This window comes from Mobula birostris, chromosome 11, assembly GCF_030028105.1.
Source record: "Mobula birostris isolate sMobBir1 chromosome 11, sMobBir1.hap1, whole genome shotgun sequence".
NCBI classification, from domain to species: Eukaryota; Metazoa; Chordata; class Chondrichthyes; order Myliobatiformes; family Myliobatidae; genus Mobula; species Mobula birostris.
This window is the reverse complement of record NC_092380.1, coordinates 48,919,272-48,925,271: the sequence shown is the minus strand read 5'-3', so window position 1 is coordinate 48,925,271 and position 6,000 is coordinate 48,919,272.

Sequence of the window (6,000 nt, the reverse complement as noted above, 5' to 3'; positions counted from 1 at the left end):
AAACCAGATCGCTACAAAGTGATCTAAATTAATTACAAATATAAAACAAAAATAATTGATTTCACAAGTATTCACCCCCCCGCCTTAATATAACACACCAAATCATCACTGATGCAACCAATTGGTTTTAGAAGTCACATAATTAGTTAAATGGAGATCTCCTGTCAAGATGTTTCAATTCACTGTAGTAAAAATACACCTGTATCTGGAAGGTTCAACTGCTGGTGAGCCAGTATCTTGGCAAAAACTACACCATGAAGACAAAAGAACACCCTAAGCAACTCCGTGAAAAGCACAAGTCAGGAGATGCATACCAGAAAATTTCCAAGTCACTGAATATCTCTTGCGGTACAGTTAAGTCAATCATCAAAAAATGGAAAGAATATGGCACAGCTGTAAATCTGCCTTGAGCAAAACTGAGTGACCATGCAAGAAGGGGACTAGTGAGGGGGACCACCAAGAGTCCTATGACAACTCTGGAGGAGTTACAAGCTTCAGTGGCTGAGATGGAAGAGACCGTGCATACAATAACTGTTGCCCAGGTGCTTCACCAGTCGCAGCTTTATGGGAGATTGACAAAAAGAAAGTCTCTGTTGAAAAAAAAACTCACATGAAATCTTGGTGAAAATTGCCAGAAAGCATTTGGCAGACTCTGAAGTCAGCTGGAAGAAGGTTCTATGGTCTGATGAAACCAAAATCGAGGTTTTTGGCCACCAAACTAAACGCTATGTTTGGTGCAAACTGAACACCATACATCATCAAAAACACACTATTCCTACAAAAAGCACAGTGGTGGCTGCATCATGCTTCACTACAGCAGGCCTTGTAAGGCTTGTGAAGGTAGAGGGTAAAATGAATGCAGCAAAATACAGGGAAACAACAGGAATTCTGCAGATGCTGGAAATTCAAGCAACACACATCAATACAGGGAAATCCTGCAGGAAAACCTGATGCAGTCTGCAAGAGAACTGCAACTTAGGAGAAGATTTGTTTTCCAGCAAGACAATGACCCCAAGCATAAAGCCTAAGCTACACAGGAATGGCTTGAGAATTTGTCATTGTACTTGAAAAGGGCTTTCACTCACAATCCCCATGCAATCTGGCAGGGCTTGAGCAGTTTTGTACAGAAGAATGGGGAAAAATTAGGGTGTCCAGATGTGGAAAGCTGATAGAGACCTACCCACACAGACTCAAGGCTGTAATTGCTGCGAAAGGTGCGTCTACTAAATACTAACTTGAAGGGGCTCAATACTTATGCAGTCAATTATTTGGTGCTTTATATCTGTAATTAATTTAGATCACTTTGTCAAGATCTGTTTTCACTTTGACACAAAAAGTCTTTTTCTGTTGATCAGTGTCAAAACAGCCAAATTAAATCCACTGTGATTCAATGTTGTAAAACATTAAAACTTCCAAGGGGGTCAATACTTTTTATAGGTACTGTATATATCAGTGACGTTTACTCGGCTCTGCGCTGAACTGAGCTGGTGGCCTGCTCTGTCTGTAGTGATGTCTGGCTTTGTGTCTGTAGACTTATTTTCATTCTGGTGCTGCTTGCTTGCTTTTGTTGTTGTGCAATCCATTTTTTTTTCTCTCTGCACATTGTGTGTTTGATGGTTTTTTTTATGTGTTTTTTTGGGTTTCTTTGTTTCATGGCTGCCTGACAGGAGACAGATCTCAAGGTTTCATAATGCATACATATTTTGATAATAAATGTACTTTAAACTTTGAAATTCTTAATCTTTCATCTTTCAACTCCCTTTGATCCTTGTTCCTTTGCCTATCCTATGCTTTTCCTCAATCTGTCTGATTCTTCTTCCTGCGAGTGTCTGATCCCCATGACAGTGTCTATCTGACTCTTTATGATCCCTGCCAAAATGTCCATCTTATCCCAATTACTCTGTCCCTTTTACTGTGGTATTCGAATCCTATCATTATTTTTTGTGTTCAAATCCTTTGTGTCTATTTAATCATCATCATCATAATGAGTGTTAGATACCCATCATAATGTGTACAAGATTCCTATCTCATTCTCTTGAAGTTCTTTACCAGAGTCTGTTTGATCTCTGTCCAAAGCCATGAGATCCCTGTCACAATGCTTGCCTGATCACTCTCATGGTACATCGCTGGAATGCAATGTTTTGGAGTCTGAAGATTCCCTCTGTTGTCATAAGGCAGGTATTCTGTTGTCCAGCCCTGTTATGGGCACTGAATTAAGTGGCTCATATGACGGCATTGATATTGATAACATTGCTGTTTCTAAAGGTTTCTGGCAGTGTTTAAATTAAATTTCCATGTTGAAATCATTCCAGCAGATCAGCCTATTTAAACATAACTAGTAAATGTGCAGCCTTCATCATGTTTCTGGGAAACCCAGCATCACCCTTAAGGGATTTTAATAATTCCTGAGTTTACCTGATTCTGACTGCTTTGAGATGTTCTGTCCACATTGTACATCTCCTTTTCCATGTGTATTTTTTGTTGCTGAATATATTCTGAGATTCTGCAAACTATCAGGAGAATAAAAAGTGGGTGTTTGATATTTGGTGTGGAGTTTTTTTGTGCTGCCTCCTCCGTTGCAGTTCTTTTCTGTATGAGTGGCTTTTAATAGCACTGTGACTTGACTCCTGTTCTACTCATAAATAGGCAACAAAGGGATCTCAGTAGGGTGTGTAGGAGCCATGTATCTATGTTCTGTCTGAATCATATTTTGTATTGCATCTTTTTAATATGGGTTTCAGTAATTTGTCATATGGGTTGGGGCGTGATAGAAGCAAATGAGTATAGTTACACTTAGTATTCACACTTTGTCCTTGTTCAGTTGGTTTGGTTTGGTTGAGAGGGAGTGAGCCAGGGTGATGTTTTTTGTTGACTGCTTAGTTATGCTTATTTACAATCTTAGCTTATTTACACTATTTTGAAGCTTAATTGCTCTTATTTTGTTATATTGCTAATTTTAGTTGCATTCATTTTTTGTTGCTATAAGATCGTTCATCTTTGCTGGTTTCATAATAAAAGGGTCAAACATACTTTATTTGACTTGGAACTCCGTTATTTGGAAGCAGGCCATACAGTGTTAACTCCTGTACTCTGTCTCTTAGCAGTTTTGGTATGTTTCCAAGTAACTGCTGCAGGATGAATTGGTGAACAAGCAGGAAATTACAATTACCATTGTACAAGCGCAACAAAAAACTTGAAGCAGCATCATTGGTGCACAAATTCAGAACATAAATTACACATACGTATACAAGATGGTTAAAAAAAAACTGCAAAACATGACAACAGTACAGATCAAACACCCCAGCCATGGTAGTGCAGGAGGTGATCTACAGCATTCCTTGCTGAAGTAGAGTTAGGGTTATGCAGGTAGTCATTCAGTTTGTGGTCATGAGTGCTGCAGTTATTTAAGTCATTGATGAGGCCACACTTGGAAGCAGTTTTGGTCACCCTATTATAGGAAAAGACATTGTCAAGCTGAAGAAGGCACAAAAGAAACTTAAATAGCTGTTGCCTGGACTAGAGGTTCTGGATTATATAGAGAACTTGGCCACGCTGGATCTTTATTCCCTGGGCCTAGAGCACAGGAGAATGAGGGGTGACTTCATAGAAGTTTATAAAATCATATGGGCCAAACATAAGGTGGACAGCCTTAGTCTTTTCCCCTAACATTGGGGAGTCCAAATCTAAAGGGCAAAGTTACAAGAGGGGAGAGATTTGAAAGAGACCTGAGAGGTAACTTCTTTTCACAAAGGGTAGTAAAAAACTTGGAATGAGCTGCCAGAGGAAGTGGTTGAGGCAAGTACAACTGCAACATTTCGGAGGCATTTTGATAGATACATGGAGGGGAGGAGCTTGCAGGTTTATAGGCTGAATGGAAGCAATGGGACTAGCAGGGAGGATATTGTGGTTGGTATGGACCAGTTGAGTCAAAGGGCCTGTTTCTGTGCCCTACTCTATGTCTTTATAATTCAAGGTTGGATGAGAAAAGCTGCTGTGAGATGGAGTCACATCAAGGCCAATATCTTCAGCACAGAGGCTCTGGTTATATACAGCTGGCTCCACCAGGCAGGGCCACGTGGTTTGCAAGCTAAGCACCAGACTCCTGAAGCAGATTCGCTTTACCAAGCTCCAACACAGGAATAAATTACTGGGTGGACAGAGGATAAGGCAATAAAGCTCAAGACCTCCTAGTGAAAATGTTTTGTCCCCTAGCTCCTAGGACCTCTGACCCACTACTGCTCAAAGTGAAGCAGGGTATCTGGATGACCTCCAAGCCAGTGCAAAGGGAACACACAGATGCACTGAATAAACAGCAGAAAGTTTGCACCACCTTACAAACTATCGACATATCCACCCTGGCAGACACTTTCTGTGCCATGTGTGCAAGCGTCTGTGGTTTCTATACTGGCCTCCACAGTCACCTCAGAATCCACAAAACTGGAAGGAAGGCAAGTCTTCCTCAGTATCAACAGACTACCCAAGGAGGCATCCTGGGAGACTGGGATCCTAACACTACAGGGATCTGGAAGGAGCAGGATTGAAGCATTTGAGCAGGACTTCCAAGCAGCCTATTTCTATGTCAATTAATGCAGAACCTCCTCCTTACAACCTATCGTCCAAAAATAGCTCTTCCTCTGTCTCTCTCTCATAGACTATAACCTCAAAAGGTGGTAAATAAACATAAACTCTGCTGAAAAGTCTGTAGCTATTTAAGAGCACTGAAGAATGGAATTTGCATAGGTGAAGCTTAAAAAAACAGAACTTTGAGATTATTTGTATCCATAAACTGATGTAGGTTTTATGTCAGTTTTAATATGGCGCTGGTGAAGCTCTGCGACTCTTTTGCTGCTGGCAATACAAAGAAAACAACTAAATATTTCATTAATCACACTTTTTCAGGTAAATGATCACTGCAAACAAAAGACTAACTTCCCTATCGTAGTTGAGCTTTTGAACTGCCTGTGTGACCTGGTGTTTTTGCTGTGTGAACTAGTCTTGAAGGTGCAGGATAGTTGTGGCGTGGTGTGGTCTGGGTCAGAGTGGGGAATAAGCCAATGTACGGCCATTGCTGATGCAGACTTGGAGCAATTCGATGTGGCAGAACTGAGGTGAGGCAGAGTCAAAGTGGATCCCGGGCCTGAGAGTGAGTTAAGACCATAGGTTTGATTGATTTAAACAGCAAGCTGAATTGGAAAGGTCAGGACAGGCTGATTCAGCTTGCTGCTCTGTGAGGCTTACCTGTCTCTGCACTGAACTGAGGCTGTGACCTACAAGTACCACAGTGTACTTCAAGTAATTCATGAACTTCAGTTCTGAATGCTATTTGCTTACAAAGCTATCTGGACTATTTCTCTTCTCACCATGTCTCTTGCAAAAATGCCATCCCCTTCTCGCAATTCCTCCGTCACTGCCGCATCTGTTCTCAGGATGGGGCTTTTCATTTTAGGACGAGGGAGATGTCCTTTTTTAAAGAAAGGGGTATCTCTTCCTCCACCATCAACTCTGTCCTCAAATGCATCTCCCCCATTTCACGCACATCTGCTCTCACTCCATCCTCCCGCCACCCCACTAGGAATAGGGTTCCCCTGGTCCTCACCTACCACCCCACCAGCCTCCGGATCCAACATATTATTCTCTGTAACTTCCGCCACCTCCAACGGGATCCCACCACTAAGCACATCTTTCCCTCCCCCCCCACCCCGTTTTCCGCAGGGATCACTCCCTACGTGACTCCCTTGTCCATTCGTCCACCCCATCCCTCCCCACTGATCTCCCTCCTGGCACTTATCCGTGTAAGCGGAACAAGTGCTACACATGCCCTTACACTTTCTCCCTCATCACCATTCAGGGCCCCGGACAGTCCCGCCAGGTGAGGCGACACTTCACCTGTGAGTCGGCTGGGGTGATATACTGCGTCCGGTGCTCCCGATGTGGCCTTCTATATATTGGTGAGACCCGATGCAGACTAGGAGATCATTTTGCTGAACACCTACGCTCTGT